The sequence below is a fragment of the Oryx dammah genome, unplaced genomic scaffold, assembly GCF_014754425.2.
Source record: "Oryx dammah isolate SB20612 unplaced genomic scaffold, SCBI_Odam_1.1 HiC_scaffold_1, whole genome shotgun sequence".
In the NCBI taxonomy this organism is placed as follows: Eukaryota; Metazoa; Chordata; class Mammalia; order Artiodactyla; family Bovidae; genus Oryx; species Oryx dammah.
Genome location: NW_024070185.1, coordinates 109,973,627 through 109,997,332, shown reverse-complemented (window position 1 = coordinate 109,997,332; position 23,706 = coordinate 109,973,627). Strand labels below are relative to the sequence as shown.

At 52.9% G+C, this 23,706-nt stretch overlaps 1 protein-coding gene across 10 annotated transcripts in view; it reads right to left on the bottom strand.

The window, feature by feature from the left end:
* Positions 1–23,706, bottom strand: part of MYT1L (myelin transcription factor 1 like) — a 345,839-nt gene that overhangs the window by 164,095 nt on the left and 158,038 nt on the right. For all 10 annotated transcript variants that reach the window (XM_040241473.1, XM_040241513.1, XM_040241496.1 and 7 more), the window contains one exon: positions 1,048–1,190. The gene's annotated coding sequence lies outside the window, so the exon portion shown is untranslated. The remainder of the gene's footprint in view (positions 1–1,047; positions 1,191–23,706) is intronic.

Genomic DNA, 23,706 nt, shown 5'->3' with positions numbered 1-23,706 from the left:
GCCAGCTACAATGTCACGCCTTTAAAATAACCAGTCACTAGTGGGCTACAGTCCATGGGGTCTCAAAGAGTCAGACCCGACTTAGTGACTAAACCACCACCAAAGGACCGATACTGTATAATTCCGTGGAGGTGAGTGCTTAGCGGAGACAGAGTTTAAATCTGGGGAGATGAACAGGTTCTGGAGACGGGCGGTGAGGGTAGCGCTCAGCTCTGTGGATGAGCTCCACGCTGCTGAACTGTGCATTTAGAGATGGTTCAGGTGGTCAGTTTTACATTCTATGTATTTCACCACAATTAGAAAAACCCTTAAGGAAGAACAGTAGCCATCACTGGGCGTTTCCAAGGTCCTGACTCTCACGGGGCACGGCAGCACCAAGGGAGGCTGACCGTCCCTAACCGAAGCGACCTGTGATGACCCCAGACAGTGCACACAGGCCCTCACTAAAGACGCACCTAACGTCCTTAAAGGCAGAGGCCCTGAGCAGACTAGCAGTGGAAAGAGAGACCTGATTGCAAAGCAAGTCCGTACACAGGGACTTCCCAGGTGGTGCTAGTGGGAGAATCCACCTAACAACACAGGAGACCCAAAGGACACGGCTTTGATCCCTGGGCGGGGAGGTCCCCTGGAGAAGGGCGTGGCAGCCCACTCCAGCATCCCTGCCCGGAGAGTCCCATGGACAGAGGAGCCTGCCAGGTTACGGCCCATGGGGACACACAGACGCGGCCACAACTGAAGCGACTGAGCAGGCATGCTGTACAAAGAAGCCCCCATACCACCAACAAAGGCTGGACAGACCTGGTAATCTGGCTGTGAAGTTACTTTCTAGATAATGCTGTAATTGCATAAAAAACCATTTGAGTCTCGGTTTAGTAACAGTGATGATTTCTGACGTTGTACTGAGTGTACGAAGGTTAAGGGACACTCCACCCTTGATCAAATACAGAGTCCTGCATCACAAGCCTGTCTTTGTGCTTTTCCAAGTACATGTTAAGGTAACACACACATGTGTGCACGTGGAGCCTGGAGTAGGGCGCGGATCCTTACCTTTACGTGGCCCTTGGATCGCCATGCGCCTGTGGACCACCTGGACCCTTCCCCGACGGGACGCTGTGGATGATGCCAGAGACACAGACTCTTGACTGGACCCGATGACTACATTTTTCCCTCCTCCACGAGGTGCAGTCGGTCTAGAGAAGAAGCAGAGGGCAGAGGAGTGAAGTCGATTCCACTGTGCGGAAGGTCCCACCTGGGGTCCAGACACCAGGGAGGTTCGCCTTGAGGAGGAGAGCTGACGACAACCAGCTGGCGCATAGACACGCCGGGGGGCTCCGGGGGCACGCCTGGGCGCTCCGGGGGCACGCCGGGATGGTGTCACGGTGGACTCACTCTCCATCAAGGATTCCTTGTAGGAAAATCTCTTTAGAAAACTAAACTACTTTTGTGATGTCAAGATTACACAAAACTGCAACCATGTTCTCCTAAAACCAAGTGTAAGAGCTATTTTTGATTGAGTCTGAAAATCATAAAGGCAGTATGAAGTATTTAGAAGCGAATTAGGGATGCAGAATAATGCGTCTGCGTGTCAACACAGAGCTTCTACTGTCATAGGTTGTCAGATGCGTTTTTACTTTTTTCATCTTCTCCATTCAAAGGACAGTAAATAAGCTATAGTCCTTCCCACAGAAAAGGCTTTACAAGGACATGCTATTTGCTAATGAAAAAGGAAAGCAAAGTACAACCTCTTAAGTATTCATTAAAAATTTTTATCTGTTGTACCTATAAAGCAACAACCAAATGTAGCGTTTAAAATGGCCTTTGTGCATAGTCTTCTATGATGAATATTTGCATACGGGCACAGTTATTCTGAAGATGTTCTGAGATGTTACTAAATTGGTTACCAGTGGTTTGAATGGGATTCGAGGAAGTGGTTTTATGAAAATGCATCTTAATTCTCATCATATTAAGAACATCAAAGTAGACAAATTTAAATAAATCTTATAAATCAGCCAACACAAAGTAAAACAGGGTGATTGAAAAATAAGTGAAAAGGATGATATATTAATGATCAAAGCCACTTCACCTGTTACATTGCCAACACTTTGCTCAACAATCACATTTCAGTGAAGAGTTTACACGTCTCACTTTTCTGGTAATCCCAGGAAGTCACTGCTATGGCTGTAAGCATTTCCTAAAGGGCTCAGGCAGCATCACATGGTTCCCCTTCTTTTCAGGGAATCCGTGAGGTTCTACCCTGCAAGGACAAAGCTTACCCTGAGGGGCAGTCAGGAGAAGGATAGGCTCTCCACGAGCGCGATTAGGATCCTCGAGACCCTAATCTGTGGACAACGTTTCGTTTGGTGCATGCTCTGTTCTCCACTCTCACATTTAGAAATAAATAAACGAGTTGAGAAAACATTCTCTTTCCTGTGTAGACACCACCTTGCTGAGCCTTTCTCGGACCCGCTCCTCCAAATAGCACTGAGTCTCACTTCCATCCTTGTGACAGACTTCCCTGGTTCCCTCAGGCTCATGGGGAGCTGGGGTTCCCCACAAACATGAGACACCCTGTCCCCTTTTGGAAGACAGACAGAAGTTAGGGTGGCTGTCAGCAGGAGACACTATGTGTCGGATGTAGATTAAAAACTCATTGACAGATGGATTCCAGGCTAAATGCCCTTGAAGGGTATTTGATGCTTCTGACTAAATGCATATCTGTTTCGATTTAAGATGACTGAGATGTGAAACAGAAATTTCTTCTTTAAGGCAGAAGCTCAAAAAACAGAATGAAGGCTCCGGAGCCAGTTCTTTGAACAAAACGCGTCTCATTGTGTAAGAAACGGCGGAGCATCTGTACAGCGGAGCCCCTCAGGGACAGGCGCTAGGAAGACACCGCCTTCCAGGCACTCAGGTGCGGGCCGGAGGGCCTCGCCCTCCGTGGTCCTGCCTGCTTCCATGCCTGCCGCCCCTGCTGCTTGCGGTGGTCTGAGATGGACTTCCCAGGAAGAGCTCCCGAAGTGTTCAGTGAGTAGCTTAGTTGCCAAACGCAAATGGCACAGATAACACTAACAGCAGGAGCGCCTTTGGGCGTCCAGTCGCCGCGCCTCTCCTCCACCGCCACTCAGATGAGGCCCTTGGGCTTTCCTTACGGCGGCGTCGTATGGAAGAACTGCACTCTTTTCACTTTCTTTTAAACTGCCTGCTTTGAGACAGTCGTAGATAATCCACATACAGCTGAAAGAAGTGGTGCAGAGAGCTGAGCCAGTGATCACACCTGCGCCCAGCAAGTCGTGGGCTCACCCGCCCCGGGCATCCGGGGTGGCGGGCGGTGGTGAGGAAGGGGTTCATGTGGGTGGGGGGATTCCCTTCCCAGGAACACATATCACTGTCTCATCTTAAACCAGTACATGGTAAAGAAGTGATCTGAAGTAGAAACTCAGTTTTAGACCTCTGCGTTATAAATGGCTGTATTATAAAATTCATTTTAACTTTATCTTTATTAATATTCATGACCTAGGACAGATTTTGACTTTCTCCATTTAAGAGGACGAGGTATTGCTTAGTTTTTACATGAGTCACGTAGTGAGTAAAGAGCATTCTTTGTCCCCAATTCAAGGATGATCGATAACTTCGTTTTTGGACTGACTATATATTAAGAGATAGACTGAAATTTAGTCACTCATCTTGTCGCGAAAGATAGACATACATGACCCTGTCTTTGAAATGTTTGCATTTTGGATGGGAGAAAACCAAATTTCCCTGTTTCTTCCTTCCCTTCCTCCCTCCTTCCTTTTGTTATTTTTAAAATGTGTTTCCTGGGGATGAGGTAAGAGAGGACATTCCAGCCTGGAATCTGGAAGCACTTCTCCATCTGTAACAAATCATAAAAGGTCACCTTTAGTCTCATTATGCGTATAAAGTGGTGAAAAAGCGACTGTGATATATTTTTCACTCGCTCTAATTTTTTCTTCCGACCTTTTAAAAAGACCATCAGAGAAACTGTGCCGAGCAGTCCGAGGACTCTGCCCCTGTGAATGTGCCGTGGACTGCAGCATGCCAGGCCTCCCTGTCCATCACCAACTCCTGGAGCTTGCTCAATCTCATGTCCACTGAGTCGGTGATGCTATCCAACCATCTCATCCACTGCCGTCCCCTTCTCCTCCCACCTTCAATCTTTCTCAGCCTCAGGGTCCTTTCCAAAGAGTCAGTTCTTCACATCAGGTGGCCAAAGGACTGGAGCTTCAGCTTCAGCCTCAGTGAGCATTCAGGACTGATCTCCTTTAGGACGGCCTGGTTGGACCTCCTTGCAGCCCAAGGGACTCTCGAGAGTCGTCTTTCCTCCAGTTCGCTTTTGTCGCTCTTCCATTCCGTCTGTTGGCTTGCTGTGGTTTCCTTCCTATCAGAGGATGTTCTCAGGCATCTGAGGATCCTTGGCGCTTGCTGGCGTCTACCTGGGCAGCGCGGGCGTGTCTCCTGGGTGGATGCCCTGCTCACGCTCACATGGGGGCGCACCTGGGTCTGGGCTTCTGCATCAGGTGTGTGGTCCGCGTGTGGTGAGTGAGAACTGGACTCTGTGCCCAGGCAGCGTGGGCTTCGAGTCCAGCCTTCCACGGCGTGCCTGTGCGTCCTTGGTGAGTTACGGGATTGTTTCTCTGCATCAGTTTCATCATTTGTAAAGGGGTCACCACAGAAGAGCTTATAAAGAGTTTACAAAACTTTCAAAAAGTGGCACGTTACTGGATTGTGTCTGCTACACAGTGAGAGCTACAGAAGGGTGTTTTGAACCAGTCCGTTGATAAATCAGCACCTCTCACCCGAGGAACCTGCTCGGGAGAAGATTAGGGGGATCTCGAGGGGCTGAATACTCAGCCTCTGCCCTTCCTCTGGGTCCAGCTTTCTGCACAGTGTCCAGCCTCAGCCCCCCAAGAGCCCTCTGCTCTGTTCCACCAGAGAGTAAACCTGGAGTTCTCTGCTGGAAGGAAAAGATCTCTGGGGTCTACATGGCTTTTAACCTTTCAACCAACTCACCGGTAAACAGTGCAGTCCTGGAGGTGTGAGCGTCCTGGGGAGGGTCTGAGCCCACCCGCCTCCCTGCACCTCCCTAATCACCTGTCCCTGCCCTCTAGCCTCAGACGGGTCACCATCAGCTCCCCTCTGTTCCGTGCCTTTTTTTCTAAAGCACACGACTCTTCTGTCATTTTAGTGGGACTTGAGGCGAGAGCAGAAGCCAGCGTTCTTGAATCTGCCATCTTTTACTGAACATGCAAAGTCTAACGTCTGTTCATCTCTTTATAGGAAAGCTACATTCTGAGAGGAGCACAGGGACAACACAGAAAGTTTTTTTTTTTTTTAATCCTTTCCTGCTAAAAAATAGTCATCTAGAACCCCGTCTTTATTTTGAGTTGACTCTAACTAGATTCGTGTACTGAGTACAAGCGTTTATGCCTGTTCAGTTCAGTTCAGTTGCTCAGTCCTGTCCGACTCTTTGCAACCCCATGGACTGCAGCACGCCAGGCCTCCCTGTCCATCACCAACTCCTGGAGTTTACTCAGACTCATGTCCATTGAGTCGGTGATGCCGTCCAGCCATCTCATCCTCTGTCGTCCCCTTCTCCTCCCACCTTCAATCTTTCCCAGCATCAGGGTCTTTTCCAAAGAGTCAGTTCTTCACATCAGGTGGACAAAGGATTGGAGTTTCAGCTTCAGCATCAGTCCCTCCAATGAACACCCAGAACTGCTCTCCTTCAGAATGGACTGGTTGGATCTCCTTGCAGTCCAAGGGACTCTCAAGAGTCTTCTCCAACACCACAGTTCAAAAGCAACAAATCTTCGTGCTCAGCTTTCTTCACAGTCCAACCCTCACATCCATACATGACCGCTGGAAAAACCATAGCCTTGACTAGATGGACCTTTGTTGACAAAGTAACGTCTCTGCTTTTGAGACCAATGAGTAAATTTCTCATTCTGCCTCACCTGTCTGTTGCCCAGATGACTGGTCCACAGCGGCCTCCTCTCGGCTGCATCTCTTCTCCACGGCGCACCAGCTTTCTCCAGTCCCCTCTCCCTGCCCTCCTAATGTCCGCTCTCCACACCTTCCAGGCCCACGTCTGCCAGCTTTCCACATCAGTTCTGCCTTTGGGTGTTGAGGCCTTTCTCTCCACAAGCCTCCCCTTCGGGAATGACAGGAGGCTTCCTCCCTCATGGGACTGTGGCCCACTTACATTTGTCTCTAGAACACGGGCAGAAACCAGGCCCCACAGAGCCAACAGCTGGTATGTGCAATGCGAGCCCCGTGGCCTCCCTCGGACCCCCAGGCTCCCGTGTCCCCCACTCTTCTCTGGGGTCTCACGTGGCAGCGCCCAGAACGCTCTGTCTTCACCTCCCTCGGACCCCCAGGCTCTCATCCAGCCATCACGCTCTGTCTTCAGCTGCTGCGGTGTGGTCGCTCGTCGGGTTCCTCAGCCTAGACTCAGAGACGCAATTCTGCGTTCCCTCCATTGCATCCCCAAGAAAGACACTGGGAGGTCTTTTATTTTTCCCCTATTTCCACAATAATTATCTGAGTGAAGAATCTAGGTGGAGCAGCTCTCCCTAGGATGCTGGAACATGTCCCTCCATTGCCCTCCTCCTCCTGAGGATCCTGGCTGTGTCCTCCCCGCCACTGCCCTGACTGCCCCACTTTAGAGGGGGTTCAGAAGTAATGCCAGGTCCCCCCTGGTCCTCAGCGTCGGGGTTCAGGGAAAGCACACGCTTCCCCGAGGACTTGCAGCCTCGGCCGTGCTGACTGACTTTCTGGTTTGCTTGCTGCCCTTGTGTCTGGTCGCCCTCTGGAGCACCCCCCCCCGCCCAGGAGCACGGATGGAGCTGTGCATCCCGCGGGAAGCGACGGAGCCCTCCCAGGTCTGCGTCTCGGGGAGCCCGAGGAGGGACAGCTCGTGGAAAGGTTGGGGTTGGAGTCAGGATGCGAAGGGTGGCATGCTGCTGGCACCGTGACCCAGACAAACCGGGACCCCAGACACTGTGACCCCGGACACACTGCGGCCTTGGACACACCGGGGCCCCAGACACCCGGTGACTCTGGACACATCGGGACCCCGGACGCACTGTGACTCCGGCAGGCCACCGTGCCCCTCAAGGCCCAGTTTCCTGGCCTCCTGGGGCTCTGGTGATGGTTAGTGGGAGCCCACGGCGTGATCACAGCAGGGCGTCTGCCTCCGGAGGGACTGAGGACTCAAGCACATGGATTCTGAACAGGAAGCCGGGACAGAGGAACGGCACAGGCTTGGGCAACAACTTTAGTGACTTTTCCCCAAAATGTGACCGGAGGCGTGTGCGGAAGAGAACAGGTTTAATTTCAGCAGGGGTCCTGGGAAACAGGGTCTGATTCTCAGGTGACTCACGCTCACCGCCCAGGGCTCAGTCTCCTCCATGGTGAACAGAGGGCTTCGGGCAAAGACCGATGTGTTTCCAGTTTAGGAGGGAAACTGAGGGCTCTCTGGGGAGCTGGCTGGGAGGAGCTCTGTGGGGCGGTCCAGTCGGGACTGAGCTGGGATTTACCCCTCAATCCTCCACCCAGACCTCTCCGAGTGCCTCTGCTTCCTCCGAGGGGCTTTGATGCCCCTGCACACAGAGCTCGTCCCTCGGGAGAAGCAGGGGCCCCTGTGTGTGGCGGGTCTGCGCGTCCTCGGAGGGTGAAGGGACTGTGAGGGCGAGAACGGCGAAGGGGCGCCACTGGCCGCCGGGGCAGACCCTCCCCCACAGCCTCGCCCGGACCCTTCACAGTCACAGATGGAGCGTGCTGCTGGCTTTTTGCCCGTTTTGGTGATTTGCAAACTGGTCTCAGCCACGCCCCCACCAAGTTCCATTTAGTTCACATTTTAAAGCTCAAGTCCCATGGATGTACTTGTCCTGTAGTAGTAATGTTCCCTCCATCAACTCCAATTGAGGTTTATTTCATTTTCGGGCAAACCTTCCACATGTGTATTTATTGCATAATCATAGCTACAGTTGTTGCCAATTTCTGCTCAAAGATTCGTAGTTGGGAGCAACTGTGTGCAAACTCAGCTTTAACTTTTTAAGTTAAAGCACACAAGTGCTTTTCCCTTTTTTAATAATAAGACTATTACTATTATAAAAAGCACAATGGGGATGCTGAAGAGATCATTGATGTCATACCCATGGGGTGATTAAATATGTCCAGGTGGACCCAAACATATCAGGAGGTTGAACTGGGAAGGCCACTGAGTCTAAAGCAAGACCAGTTCCAGGAGGACTCCAGGGCCGGCACCCAGAAATGACGACAGCTGGGCGGGGGCGTTCAGAAGGGGCCTGCGTGGGGTGGTCTCGTCTGCGGCGAGAGCGGCCCTCGGTGTGGGAGGACACGGGGAGAAGGAGCCGCCGGAGCCTGCTCCCGCTTTCCCTGCCTCGTCCTCAGAAGGACCGAGAGACACGGAACCAGGGCGTGGCGAGGTGGCTGCACAGACTGTGTCGTTCGCAGGAACATCCTTCAGGACAGCCTTCAGATCCGTATGAGAGGAGACAAAGCAGCCCACACGTTTAACAAAAGACGTGCAGCCCCTCTGCAGGGAAGGCGAGAACGCTTCACCGAGACACGTCAAGGAGACCCGAGTCAGCGGAGGGACAAGCCACCCCGTGATGAGGCCAGCTGGAGGCCTACGCGCACTCTCAACCAAAATACCACGCGGGTGGTGCAAGAAGCTTGCTGTTTTTATATGGAACAGCCACGGGTCAGGGATGTCTTGTGAGGAAGCCTGTCAGAGAGGGCCAGGTTGCTAACCAGACATCGGTTCTGAAGCTGCAGCAATCAAGCCCAGGGGATAACGCTGCGGGGTGGCAAACCAACCTATGAAGCAGGGTTGAGTCTGTAAACAGGTCAGCACCTGTTACATGGGAGGACTTCTGGGTGGAGAAGCCTTGTCAGAAGAGAAAAAAAGAGACTCTCCAACAAAAGGGATAAAAAAAGATCATCTGATGGCAAGAAATACAGTTGGATTCTTATATCTTCTACAAAGGAAGCTCAAAGTGGGTTGAGGAGTTAAATATTAAAGACAAAACCTCAAAACTCATCTTAAAAACATAGATTAATATACTCTTAGATCTTGGAAAAGTAAGGAAAAAAAGTAAGACAACAAAAGCACTGGCAATAAGAGAAAAGATGGCTGAACTTGACAATATTAAACTAAAACCTTCTTACAAAAGACACCTGAAAGAAAGCGGAAAGCCAAGTCACAAACTCAGGGAGGACATACGCTTGATTCGCATAGAGAATATACAAAGACCCAAAAATAAATCAGAAAAGCATACTCCGTACAGTGAGAGATTGGGCAGAAAGCATTAACAAGCATTTTGACAAAGAGGAAACACATCCATGTATAGAGAGATCGTTAACAATTATTTATCAAAGATATGCAAAGATGAGATCCTATTCTCCCAGCTCTTGACAGAGAGTCTTGAAAAGTCTGATGATGCCAAGTGTTGGGGAGATGATGGCCAGTGTCTTCTTAGAGGCTTCATTTCCTATCAAGATTAGCGTCAGAGAATGCTTGCACTTGGAAGGACCTGAGAAGGCACTGGGTCCAGTGGCCTCACCTGTGAGCTCTGATGTCCCTCTGGTGTGGAGGGGTAAGTGGGGAACCCCATGAGCATGCCTAATGGAGCCCACTCCAGCCTGATAGCAAGAGCGTCCTGCGTTGTCAACAGAAGGAGAGTCCTGCGGCTAGAACGCTCGAAAGCTCGGTACAAAAGTGCCCTCCCTGCACGGACGAGCACAGACCCAGACTGAGCGGAGTCCCGAGCAGGCAGAGCAGCCATGGGGGCCGGCACTGCCTGGCCGCCCTCCCGCCGCTGCCCAGCAGTCCACTGCCTGCTTCCTGGGATGAGTCCAGGAAGGGAGCGAACAGCATTCCTGGGTACTTGCACACCCCCTGAAATTCTGGAGCGTGAGCTCTGTGTCCTCAACAAACATAAACGGAACGCACTACTTGCTCGACACGTGAACAGGGCGCTGGTGGTCCGGTCGGCGAGTCGTGTCTGACTATTGAGACCCCGTGGACTGCAGCCCGCCAGGCCCCTCTGCCCACAGGATTTCCCACCAAGAGTGCTGGAGTGAGCTGCCACTTCCCTCTCCAGGGGGTCTTCCCAACCCCGGGGAAGCTCCACACGAAACCATATTTCTGAACAGTTCACCGTAAAGTGAATGTCTGAAAGATAATAGCATTTTCCTGTTGTGCCACAAGACCACAAAAATAATCTCCAGACAAAGATTAGAGTCTCATCTTCAAAATTTGAGGTCAAACTGGGACACCAGCAAGTCAAGGACTTGAGAGAACAGCGATTCGGAGTGGACGAGATTGTCTCTGGGTTTGGCAAGCGGTCTGTCAAGTAGACACTCCCGCGCGGAGCACAGGGGCTTGGAGACGCTGCGGGCTCCCCGCTTCCTGACACGGGAGAACGGGCGGTTCTGTGTCTGGGCGGCCGGGCCCTTTCCTCCCAGAAAGAGGCCCCTGGATTTGTGGAAGCACCATCTTCATGGAGCGTAGATGGTGGGATGAGAGAGCGGGGAGGAGACAGCTGTGGAACACTGGCCAAGAACTGCGTCCTTCGAGGCAACTGGCTCAGCCAGCGGACGCGTCTAACTCTCGGACGAGTTCAGGCGGTGATTCCACGTCAGCTCTCTGGCCTCCGTATTCCGTAACAGTGAACATGGTCCCTGCCCCCAACCCCACGTCATCTATCTGCCTTCTGCCTGTGGGAAACTTTAGTCAAAGAATAAGCTTAATCAGAGAAAGGAGAAATGTGGAAACAGGAAAGCAAAGTAGACCAGATAATGATACTGTAGTCATGCACGGAGCAGGCGATGGCAGCCCACTCCAGAACTCCCGCCTGGAGAATCCCAGGGACGGGGGAGCCTGGTGGGCTGCTGTCCATGGGGTCGCACAGAGTCGGACACGACTGAAGTGACTTAGCAGCAGCAGTCATTACGCATAGTCAAGGACTCTTGGTTCTTTCTCAAGGGCTGTGGATAACATTCTGAGCCAATCCTGTGAGCTCTTACGGACACGGAAACCCCTGGGAGAGAAGTGCAGTACTGGATGGACAGACTGCACCCAGGACTTGAACCACCACCGTTCTGAGAACTGACAGCAAAAGAAACGGGAACAAGTGCAGCCGGAGCTGAACATTGCCCGTACCGCAGACAACAAAGGTGGCGCTAGTCCCGCCACCGATGGCCAGCTTTGGAGATGACTGCTGGAGATGGCAACGCTCTTTCCGCATGTAACCTCCCCGGACTCTGTCTGTAAAGGCTCCCATTCCCTGAGCTCCAAGGGCCCAGGGTGCGGGATCGGCCTTTGGACGGGTGTCCGCCACCCTCCCCACCAGTTGCCAGCATCTGGAATGAAGCCAAGTTTCCTTTCCACCCAAACTGCCAAACTGGCCTACTTCACATCTTAAGAGATTATGGTTGGCCTTCTGTGGTCCAACACTACAATCCTACAATTCTTTACCGTTTTAGAGATAAATACCTGTGTCCTTTTTGCCTTTTTTGATGAGTGTGTAAGACAGAAAGGAAGATGGAGACAGAGAGACCAAGAGACAGGCGCGCGGGGCGACGGACACGCGGAGAATAGGAGAGAGACAGTCGCAGAGAGACCAAGAGGCAGGCACGCGGGGCGATGGACACACGGAGAATAGGAGAGAGAATACGAGAGAGACAGTGGCAGAGAGACCAAGAGGCAGGCGCGCGGGGCGAGGGACACGCGGAGAATAGGAGAGAGACAGTCGCTGGTGGGTCTCACCCCGTCCGCGGCCAGGGAGGAGGACGCCCCTCTGAGTGGAAACCCGCCTTGCCCTTGCCTGCTGCTCCTCCCACCGTCTCTCAGGGGAAGCAGGGAGCGCCATCCGAGTAAGCCTGGGGCTCCCTCTCTCTGCTCCTTCCCCTGCAAGGCACCGTCCGGCTCCTCACGTCCTCTGCAGCTTGTCCGCCTGTCCGTCCGTCCGCCCCCGCCCTCTTCTCCATCCACCTTCGCGCGGTTTGCTGGCCCTGCCCGCTGGCAGAGGGACTGCGCTGGGAGGGCGCGCCAGGATCGCACACGCCCCGACCGGCCCCTCCGCACGCTCGGAGCCCGTCGGGGCGGGCTGCCCCCAGCGCGAGAGGGCGCGGACGCGGTCCTGGGGAACGGGGCCAGGCGCGGAGCCAGTCTGTGCTTCGTGGGATCTGAGGCAGGTTCAGCTCACTTTGCGCTGGAGAGTAAGAGAGAACTGTGAACCGTGCTTGTGCTGAACACACCTTCACGTCCACTGTATCAACCGTGCCAGAATGAACAAACCTGAGTCCTCTCTCAAATCTCAGCTATTCGGATAGACAAGCGGCAGTTACAATAGTTCCCTAGCTCGGAAGCCAGAAATCAATAATAATCGCTAATATTAACGTGGATTTTAAGGAAAAGACAAGAGCGGCATGAATGGATTGAGCACTGGACATGTTGATTTCATAGGCATGATTATTTATTTGACTGTCCTTGAAAAAGTCATTTAACCCCTATCTAAATATGTACATGCGGTAAATGTCTGTAATTAGACTTTCTCTGCATTCCCAATGAATTATTTTGAAGATCAACCTGGGACAAAAGTGGGAAAACCACTTTAGGAGTATGAAACGGTCCTAACACAATGTAGGAAGGATTGAGGCTAGGAGTGATGTTAATAGTGATGCCAGTGGGAAAAGCAGACATGGGCTCAAGTTTGGAAGGAGGGAAGGGTGGTGCTTCAGAGTGAAACGGACAGATAAATCCGATCTTCTGGTGGCCTTCCGATTTACGCCGTGGACATAAAAATGTTAATATGTAGTAAAACCTCACAAATCCTGGCTAATTGGAGGAAAGCCAATTTGAATTTCTGAAAGGTTTCAAAAGAAGTATAGTTCTATTTCTTTAAAATGTATATAGTCATAGGAGCCAGCGGTTAGTAAAAGTGCTGTGAGGTCTCCACTCATAATGAGGGTAGGATAATGTTTAATCATCACTGACTCACTACTTCAATCAAGTATCTACCCAGTGCTGTGTGCTGAGTTACAGGCAGGCCTGTCCTCGGCGAGTTCTCTGTCCACTGGGGGATACTGACAAGCGAAAGGGGCGTTACCAACACATCACCTCTGCTGTGACCTAGGGACCGCAGGCTGCTGCAGGCTTACCCTGGAAGGACACATTTCTCAGTTCTGGAGGGGGGAGACTTCCCATATTAACACCTACCAGGTAAGCTGGGATAAGCTGAAAAAGAGGGTGGAGAAGGTGATGGAACTTTGTTCTAATGCAAATCAGGCGGACCATGAAAGATTTTTAAGTACGGATCCTAGATCAGAGAATTTGCATCGTCTGAAGTTCGCTCTGGCTGAAACGTGAGGAACTGATGAGGGACATGACTCTGGAGGAAGGCAGGCTCGCTCGGAGGCGTGGGCTCGGGGGTCGGGAGGGGAGGGGGGACAGTCACAGGGAGCAGGAGGAAGGTGACCTCTGTTTGGTTTGGCCTGGTGTAAGTCTGGGACTTCCAGGCGGAGACATGCATTAGTACAGAGTCGCAAGCACAGACTTCAGCATCGGGGCTTCCCGCCCCATCATCAGATGCTGCCCTCCTCAGCACACTTCGCGTCAGCTCCCCTGGAAGATTCTCACAGTCTCCCCAGGGGCACATCCTGTGAAATCCACGCGTGGCGGCTCCCGGGACAGCCCTGGGCGGTCCCTCTCTCCGGCCTTCACCGTGAAGGCTCCTCTTTCGGGCAGCCGCCTTGGCTGGCCTTCTCACCCTCCCTGGGCAGCACCTGCTCTCAGAGTCTTGTGCCGTCTCTGCGCTGACAGTTCTCAAGTGTGCCCTGAGCACCTGAGTGGATTTCAAGCTTGTGGGTCCACAAATCTGAAATTACCCACCTGGGGGGTGTCTCCCGGGTCCCCAGACTCGTCACGCGCCAGCCAAGCTAATCAGGACCCTGCTGGGTCTCCCTGCTGGGTCCCCAAGGGTCCTTCTCCAGCAGAGGACTCCCCTCACCCCACCAGGGGCATCAGAGACGGGCTCTCTGCTCCTTCTGGCTCTTGCTGTAACTGAGACCTCCCAGGCCACCCCTCGTCTTCAGTCCCCTTGCTCCTGCCTGAGTCCAGGGCCCGCCCCCTTCAATGGGGGGGGCAGAGACCCCCACGCTGCTCACTGCCCTTGTGTGTCCCCCGCCCCACGCACGCCTCCACAAAGTGTCTCAGTGACCACCCACTTCCCCCACCTTTAAATGCCCTCTCTGGCTCCCCTGACCACAAACACCAACCAGCCCTGCTCCCCGGCCACCCCAGTCCCTCCGCAGGCCCAGGAGCCCCTTCTCAGCCTCTCCCTCCAGCCTCCGTGACCCAGGCCACACGTCCTAGCGATTCTCACCCGCACATGGCCACGTGGTTATGCATCCTTCTTCCTAACTTGTCCTCCAGCCTGAGAGGAGGGGTCACCCTGTTTCCAGAAAAAGCCTCCCTTCACACCTTCCCGGTCCCCATGGGCCGAGGCAGGGCTGCCCCTCTCTCCTGCAGCTCTGACCCCCTGACCTCTGACCTCCTCCCCACAACCTCCACCGGATCCCTCGTCTCGCCAACGAGGGTCTTAAAGTCTGGACACCATGGCAGCTTCACACGTTCCAAGCAAGGCCCAGGCTTAATGAGAAGAAATTACTCAGTGAATGTTGATGAAACTATACTATTTAAAAAACTCCAGAGCAATAGAAATAGAATAAACCAATTTTATAACCATTTCACTTATCTTGTGGGTGATCGGAAAACTATAAATCATGATAGAAATCTCTCCTACTTCTGTAACCTGGGTGAGTTAACAATGCTTGCTCTTAAGCAATTTTGTTTTTTAAAACATGCCAACTGTTTTATTTTTAGCTTCACACAAAAGTTATATTCTTTCCCTTGAATTGTGCTATTCAGCCTCAGTCAATAGAAATAACAAACACTCCACTGAGTTTTCCTATTAGCTGGCCTGAGACTCATGGCCACTGCGAGTCTGAGTTTATCGAAACACACATAGGGTATGCTCACACCTTCATTAAATACAGTGAGAGGTCAAGTCTACGCTGCAGACAAGTCCAGAAACAAAGATGCCCTCCTGGGAATGAGAGTTTCAGTCAAGGCCTGGAGAAACCCATAGGGTGGGTGGAGCATGGTTAGAAATAAAGGAGAAATAAGTTACTGGTCCAGTTAAAAGGAATGTGTTAAACACAGGCAGAAATGCAGGCGTGCCCCTGAGGAGCCAGTGCTGAGACAGCTGAGGTGGCATCCAGAAGAACAGAAAAGGCTGTTTAGAAGGAGAAGACACGCTCAGTGATTGAGATGAAAAGTCAGTCTGATAAATTCCAGTCTTGTGCAGGAGGCCACATAATGCAAGGTGTAAAAAATGCACAGAATTTAACAAAAGAGGGCAAGAGACACACACTAAAAATCACAAGATACTGTTGTAAGAACTTAGATGGAAAGCCGCCCCATGCCCCACGTCCAATTTGGCAATACTCCCAAAATTGGTCTACAGATTCAGAACAGACTCTAACAAAAGCCCAGCTGTTTTTAAAATGAAACTAAGTTGATTTTAAAATTCATATGGAGATGCTAAGAATCCAAAATAAGCAAAACAAGTTGAAAAGGAAGAACAGAGTTGGAGGAATCAAATTCCCTAACTTCAAAAGCTACTACTATTACTACTACAAAAAAGAAAAAATAAATAAAGAAGCAACTGAGAGCTTCCCTGGTGGCTCAGTGGTACAGAATCCGCCTGCCAGTGCAGGGGACCCAGGTTTGATCCCTGGTTTGGAAAGATCCCACCTGCCGCAGAGCAAGAAAGACCACACACCACAGCTGCTGAGCCTGTGCTCCAGAGCCCGGCAGCCGCACTGCTGAGCCCATGAACCACAGTGAAGAGAGAGCCCCTGCTCACAACATCTGGAGACAAAGCCCGCGCCGCCATAAAGACCCGGAACAGTCAAAAATACATCAGTCAATACATGAATCATTAAACAAGCAAACAGACAAAATTATACAAAAAGGAAGTAACTGTAACAGTGTGATGCTGGTTTAAGATCAGACCTGTCGATCAACAGAAGAAAACTGATAATCTAGAAATAAACCATAACACTTATGGTCAATATCTATTAGATACAATAGGATGCCTATTACACATATTTTAAAAAAAAAGAAAAAGGAAAATAACAGCTGGTAGGAAGGATGTGAAGAGATTAGCGTGGAAATGTAAAATATTTCAGCTACTTTGGTCATACCTTGGCAGTTTCTAAAAATATTGAACGTAGAATTAACACAATAGCCATTTCACTTCTATCCAAGAGAAATGAAAACATACCTGCACAAAAACGTGTACGTATGTGTTCACTGAAACAGGATTACTAATAGCCTAAATACAGGAAAAACTCCAATTTCCATCAACTAATGAACTGTGATACATGCAGCCAAAGAAATACTGCTTATTCGTAGAAAGGGATGAAGTTCCGATTGGTGTTAGACCAGGGATGAGCCTTGGAAATGATGCTAAACGAAAAAAACACATCACAAAACCACCTCGTATTGTTTGGTTTCAATTATGTGAAATGGAAGAAGTAGAAAAGAGGTAAATCCTTCGAAATGGCAAGTAGACTCCCGGTTACCACGGGCTGGGGTAGGGGGCAGGGGTGTGGGCTGAGGGGGGCGCTGCTGCTAGGGAGCTGAAGTCTTGCCTGGGTCACGGTGAGAGCTGCACAGCTCTGTGGGCCCGCTAGAGCCCCGAGCTACATGCTCTTAATGGGGGCTTTTAGGGCATCTGGAATAATCTTGATAAAGGCATCAAGAATACGCGTTTCCAGGGAAGAGTGAGCCAGGGATACAGGGAGCTCTTTCTCTAGTCAGCGGCAGTTTCATTTCAGTTTCCAAAGGTCGTCAGTGCCCATAAACATGCTCCTGGCGTGGGCAGCGTTCCTGACTCCCACTCCCACCGGGCCAGCCGCCCCTCAGGCGGCTCGGGGCTGATCCCAGGTGTCCTGCAGAACTGCCTCCCGGGTGGCATGGTTGTCAACACCGACTGGCTCAGCGTGGGGCTCAGCCTTTGCGCCGAGTGGCTCTTATGTGTGTTTTTAATGTTTTTATTTTAATTTTATATTGGAGTATAGTTGGAACAAAGTTGTGTTAGATTCAGGTGCACGGTACATTCAGCTACACACACACACGGATGTATTCTTTCCCAAACGCTTTTCCCCTTTAGGAAAAGCTCCCTGTGCTGCACAGTAGGTGCTGGCTTATTACCTATTTCAGCAATAAATAGAGCGTACACCTCAGTCCCAGACAAGACGGCAGAAAGAAAGGGCGTGTGCTCTGTCCCGAGAACACCAAGATCACAACTGCTGCACAACCATCAGCAGAAAAAGATGCTGGAAACTACCGAAAAAGCGCCCCCCAAACAAGAATTAGCCACGGAGAGAAGGAGGAGGGTCGCAGTGGGGATAAAATCAGTGCTGCACCCGCCAGGGGCGGGTGGTGACCCACAAACGAGACAGGACCGCACAGAAGCCCTCCCACGGGGGTGGAGCTGAACCCCGCGTCCGGCTCGTCAGCCAGAGGGGCCCTGCCGTGCTTGCTGTAAAGTCAGCGCGTCTGGTCCCATGACTTCCTGCTGGCCGCTTGTTTGAACACTCACCCATTTTCTTGTTTACATCAGCAAATGATTCCACAGACAAGCACGTCAGTGGCCAGCACTGCTTGTGAGCGAAGACCACCCATCAGAAATTCTGACACCCCACAGCCATTAGACGACAATGCTTCTTTTTAGCAATAACTCAGGAACTAATCATTTTAGAATTAATCACAGTGAAAGAACAGCTTCCCCCCAATACGGTGTATAGCATTCTACCGTTTACAGTGACACGATCACACAGAAGCGTTTTATTGGAACTTAATGTCCAACAGTCACGCTCGCGAGGGGACAGTCTCAGAAATAATGCTTCATGACCTCATCAGAAGGCTGCTTGCGTAGGCCAAGTTCACACCGGAGTCAGATGGTTTCCAACCTTCCAGAACACAGAGCGAGCTCTCCCAGAGGTCCCTGCATGCCAAGGAGGGTGCCCTTGTGGTTAGGAATAAAGCCAGCGGCATCAGGAGGTGCCGTCAGCTCCAGTTCTGTGCCCAAGCAGTTCCCCTCACCAGCCCCCGGCCGGGCCTGCAGCACAGGACTGCCAGGAGGAAGCAGCCTGTTGCCCACCCCCCGGCCCCCCACCCCCCATCAGGACGCCTTAGTGGTCTGCTGCTGGGCTGTCTCGGGACCCCTGAAGGTGAGGCTTGGGAGGACCCATGAGCCTCCCCGGAGACCTGCCCACGCTGTGAGGGCGGTGTGGATGGTCCCTCCTAGTTCACACAACGCCCCCCTGTCCAGGGGCAGCCGCTTCACAGGAAACGCCCCTCCCCACCTGCCGCCACTTTTCTCAGGACACCTTCAGGGCTGGGAGGCTCTGAGTGCCAAGCCCTGCCCGGCTCTGCCTGAGCTGAGACCCGGTGATTGACAGGCCTGCTAGCCTTTTAGACTCCTGCCAGGTGGCCTGGTTGGCAGAGGGGTGCTCTGTGCGTGGCAGTTGGGGTGGGCAGTGAGCAGACACCCCTGTCGTCCCTGCCCTCTGCGGGGGCCACAGGCACCGCAGGCAGAGGCCTCCACCATAGTGCTGTCTGCAGCTGCTAAACTGACGGTGTCAAACTGGGTGCTGTTCGTCCCTTACCAGTAACCGCCAGCCACCTCTCCAGCACCTAGAATCCTAAAATATCGCGGAATCAGCCCCAGGGAGGAGGAGGGCTGGGACCCTCGGCAGGAGGACGGGATGGATCAGAGAAGAGATGCCCAGCCTCGGTGCCGAGGAAGCAGCAGCTTGTGTGCATTGGAGGCGGGTGGGGGGCGGTGTGTGGCTCAGCGAAGAGGCCAAGTGACGGCCACCTGCAGGAGGAAGGCCCAGCCCCTGCCCTCAGGGCAGCCGGCTCCCACCCAGCGCTCACTGAGAGGAGGGACGCCCTTCTCTGGGTGTGACAAGCCAGGGGCTCACTTATCCACGGAACTCAGCCAAGGGGGCAAGCCGTCCCTTCCAGGCTGAGCCTCAGGCACCAGGGTTCCGGCGCTGGTCCCACTCCAGTCGTCTTCAAGCTCTTCCGGGGCCAAGCAGTCTGGAGCCCACCGCCGGCAGTGAGTGGAGGCTTCATCCCACCCCCGAGGCCCGATCCTCACTGGCGCCTCCTCTGGGCTGTGGCTCCGGCCCCAGGGGAGACTCCGGGAGACTTGGTCCCAGCTGACAGCTTGCCCGCCCCCTGGGAAAGCCCGAGATGGGGTCCAGCTCGGCTGAGCCTGGCTCCCCCACATGCAGAGCCAGAGACTGTCGGGGCAGCTCCCCAAAGCCTCTAAGAGCTGCTGGACTTCGTTACCTGGCAACAGGCCACAGACCCGGAGGAGGACTGTGAGAGAAGGTCACTAGGGAGAGAGCCATCTACCTTCTAAACGCACCCTGGACGCTGGAGGAGCCCAGGCTGCTCCTGACGGGCTTCCAGGCACCCGGGGGGGGCAGCCCTTCCCCACCCAGAGCTCCAGCAAGCTGAGGTCCCCGGGCCCGGGGCCAGGTGGCCCTCGTGAGGAAACCACAGCCGTGCAGAATCAGGTCTCTTCAGCCTCCTCGACTGCCCTGGCCACGGGCCAGCCTTGTGGCCAGTCACCTTGGTGGACCTCTGCCTCTGAGCTTTCTGATGGCACCTCAGACGATCTCGTTTCTCCGTGCAGGTGTAAAGAAATATCCAGCTTTCAGGACACTTATGAAGAGTGAAGGAGGAACAAAGAACCTCAAAGCACAGAGCAGGACTGCGGGCACGCAATGAGCAGTGAGGACACGCTCCTTATCGCGGCGGCCGAGCGGGGCCGTGTGCAGCCTCTTTTAAGGCCGGGGGGGAAGAGGCCCTTTGTGAGGGAGACTTGGTTTTTGTGGCGGGGGCACCTTTACCCCCACCCCCGAGGTAAAGTGATGTGTGACTGCGATTTCTCTAGAAGGCAGGAAAAAATGCATCGGAAAATCAGTCCAGGAGCCCACGGTGTTCCTGTTGGCAGCTGGACCCTCATAAGATTTTGTCCTCCATAAAGTTCACCAGACAAACCAAGACAAAAACCCGCAGCAGACAATGCTGTGGTAACAGACACTCGGTCATGAGGTTCGCAGCCCTGTGTTCAGGACGCTGACCTCACAGCGGGTGTGGCCTGGGTGTCTTGGGGCGGTGGCCAGCCCAGCACGTCCGCCTGGCCCGGGCCTGAGAACATCCCGTTACCGGAGCAGGGAGGAGGTGGGTGCAGCGGGAGGGGGCAGAGGGGCCTGCGTGCGGCCTGCACTGAGGTTCTGCTCCCTGGGGAGCCCTGATTGCTCCCGTGTCTTCCCGCTTCCGCCCCATCCTGGGTTCTCCCCGTGCCCTCTGCTGCCACTTCCTCTCTGGGAGGAACTCGACTTTCCTGCTGTGTCTGCAATGTCAGGGGAAGGTCAGCCTTTCAAGGTTGATGGCAGATCTGAGCTGGGCAGGGCATTCACCCTGGAGGCCCCGAGGCAGGGGTCAGGCTGCCTCGGGGAAGGTTCCCTCAGGGCGGGGGGACCAGCCACCTCCAGCATCTGTGACACCCCAAAGGGAAGGACAGCCTTCCGTGTTCTCCTGGACCAGAGGCCGGGACGGGGGTCCTGCTGCCATAGCGGCCCACACGCCTGGACAGCACGGGCTGAGAAACGGATTCAAACGCCCCCCACACATGCCATGTCTGCGGCTCCCGAGAGGCCTCTGCAGCCCAGTGCCCCCGGTGTCCAGCCGGTGTCCAGCTCTTCAGCCCCGGAGCCCCCGGGGTCCAGTAGGTGTCCAGCTCTCCTGAGCGCGTTCAGCTCCTGTCTCTCACTCTTCAGGGCAATATTTCACCTTCTCGGCGTGAGGACAGGCTTGCTGAGGACAGATGTAGAGTTTACGTATCTTCTCAGGTCATCAGGACCACTGGCAGGACTAATGAGACTCTGAACACATTGCTATGCACGCGGAGCTCCCAGCTGACAGTGGCTTTCCTCGAAGTGACCGGAGGCGGCGGGCAGCCAGCAAGTAAGTGCCTGTCCACGTCTGCAGACTTGAGCGACTCCTCTGCCTCCAGGGACACAGCAGAGTGGATGCAAGAGTCCCGACTTCTCCCTCACATTCACTGGACATATAATAAGCATTTTATTTATAATCACATTTATTCTGATAAATAAGCCCACATATCAGAGACACCTGCTTAACTCCTTTTATCATGGCCTTTAGAAATGATTTCTCTTTCTTTCAGGAGACAGTTATTGTCTTTCCAATCACACCAATATTTTGTGCTTTTTTTAAGAGTCTGAACATAAAAGAATGTGACATGGAGACGAAACTCCTCAGCCAGACCCGAGTCACATGACCGAGGCGGGGTTCACGTCGACGACTCATTGGGTCATCTTGAACCGTTAGAGTTCTGCCCTGTTCCTAATAGCAGGCAACCACACCTCCCGCGGAAGACGGTGATGTGGAGACGTCTCGCGTGTTACAGCCCCGGAGGAAGTGGAGGGTTTCCGGAGTCTGCCGGGAGGGGCTGAGATTCCTGCCCAGTGTCCTAGGAAGCCCAGGGCGGCTCCCACTGCAGAGAATCATCTGGCCCAGCAGCCTCCAGGGCACAACCTGGGGCGGCCTTTGGGAAAACAAAGAACCAAGCTAGACTTGACTTGACAGTTGGCTTCTTGGGACCAAGACGCCAGTCGTGAGAGAAGCAGGGGTCGCAGGAAAGGTGGGTTTGGAGGCATCTTCCACCTGCACGTCGATGCCTGGGTGAGCTTATGCGGCACCAGTCACCTCTGCAGGGAGGGCACCAGGAGCCGGACCACCCACTGGACACCTGCTCCCCAGCAGCCTTGAGCAGCATGGGGCAGAGACTGGAGCACATCCTGGATCCCAGAAAGCAGAGCCTCCTGGCAGGACCATGAGTTTCAGCGTGAGCCCCCCTGGGGCAGTGGATGGAAAGCAGCTTCGTCTGGAGGCAAAGTCACGGGCTCTGCAGCACAGCACACCTCACTCTCCCAAAGGCCAGAAACCTCCAACCCTCATCCACTTTTCCCCCCATGACATGGCCCTCTGGCTGAGATGACCACTCCCAAAGTTTAAATCACTGTCGCCACACAGCTGACCCTCGCCCAGGTCATTTTCTCTGACTCTTACCACCTTCCCCGTTTCCCTCATGGCTCAGACGGTAAAGAAACTGCCTGGAATGCAGGGAACTGGAGTTCAATCACTGGGTTGGGACAATCCCTGAAGACGGGAATGGCAACCCACCCCAGTACTTTTGCTTATAAAATCCCATGGATGGAGGAATCCCGGACGGCTACAGTCCATGGGATCACAAAGAGCTGGACACCACTAAGGCAACTAACACTTGACTTTCAACAGGGAACTGGGTCTGCTTCCATCAAAATAAAACTGAACATTTTGCTTGCAGTCCTGACAGAGGATTTTATGCTTCAATTCTGGACTCATTTGCTTCTTCTCACTTTTGAAAAAAAAAAAGTAGAGATGATTAAAATAAAATAGGGAACCATTGGCTACTAATATGCAAAGCCTGTGGAAGGTTCATGGCAAACAGATCTCAAAATGGAATCTCCTTCGAAGAATTAGTGCAAAGAAATAAAGGCTGTAGGGATATCCAGCAGCTTGTTTCTTTTTGCTAATTTTTTTTTTTTTTTTTTGTCTGCACTGTGCAGCAGGCCACATCTTAAGTTCCCTGGCCAGGGATCGAACCTGTGCATCCACAGTGGAAACGCAGTCTTGACCACTGGGCCACCAGGAGAGCCCCTCCAGCACTTTCTCCAGGCAGGTTGTTTTTACGTCACTTACATCATTACGTAGGAGCTACTGTAGTGAGGAGGTAGAGCCCACACATTTACTCGTCAAAATCCACTTTGTTTCACTTGAAATGCTGACCAAAATATCCTCACAAGGAGTGAGACTAGCGTAGCCTTTGTGCGCAGCCTTTGTCTGCAACTAGCCTGAGACTGCGAGACAGCCTGCCAAGGTCACGGACACCTCCCTGCAAGGCAACTTGTGCAGCCCTGCAGCGGACGCCGTGAGCTTTATAACCAACACAGGCTCTTAGAAAGGCCAGGCCCTTTAAGCAGTGTTCAGTTCACTGCATCTTGCTTCCTTCCAGAAACTCTGAGTAGGCAAGTTGTCTATCAGCATAGACAGGAAATCGGAAGCCGAACGAAATGGGAAAGACCTCGGATCAATAAGAAACAGCAGTGTCTGCTGAGAGGTCAAAGCTCCAAGTCCCCTTGTTCCTGAGCTAGCCCAGGTCTCACAAAACCCGGGAGGCCAGGCTTCATGCTTTTATCTCTGGGAAGAGAGGGGTCAGCAGAAGACAGGGGAAATCTCCCCGAGGCTTTGAACCAAAACTTTCAGTAGATCAGGAAGGATTCACTGCAGAGACCAGTCCAGGAGAAATCACCCCAAACCCAGACCCTTCGAGCAGGCCGGCCTGAGCGGAGGGTGGTGGACCCTTGTCCACGGCTGACCACAGCTCAGGGAATCCTAGTGATGCTGCTGGCGACGTCATCCACCCTGCTGATGATGTCAAGGGC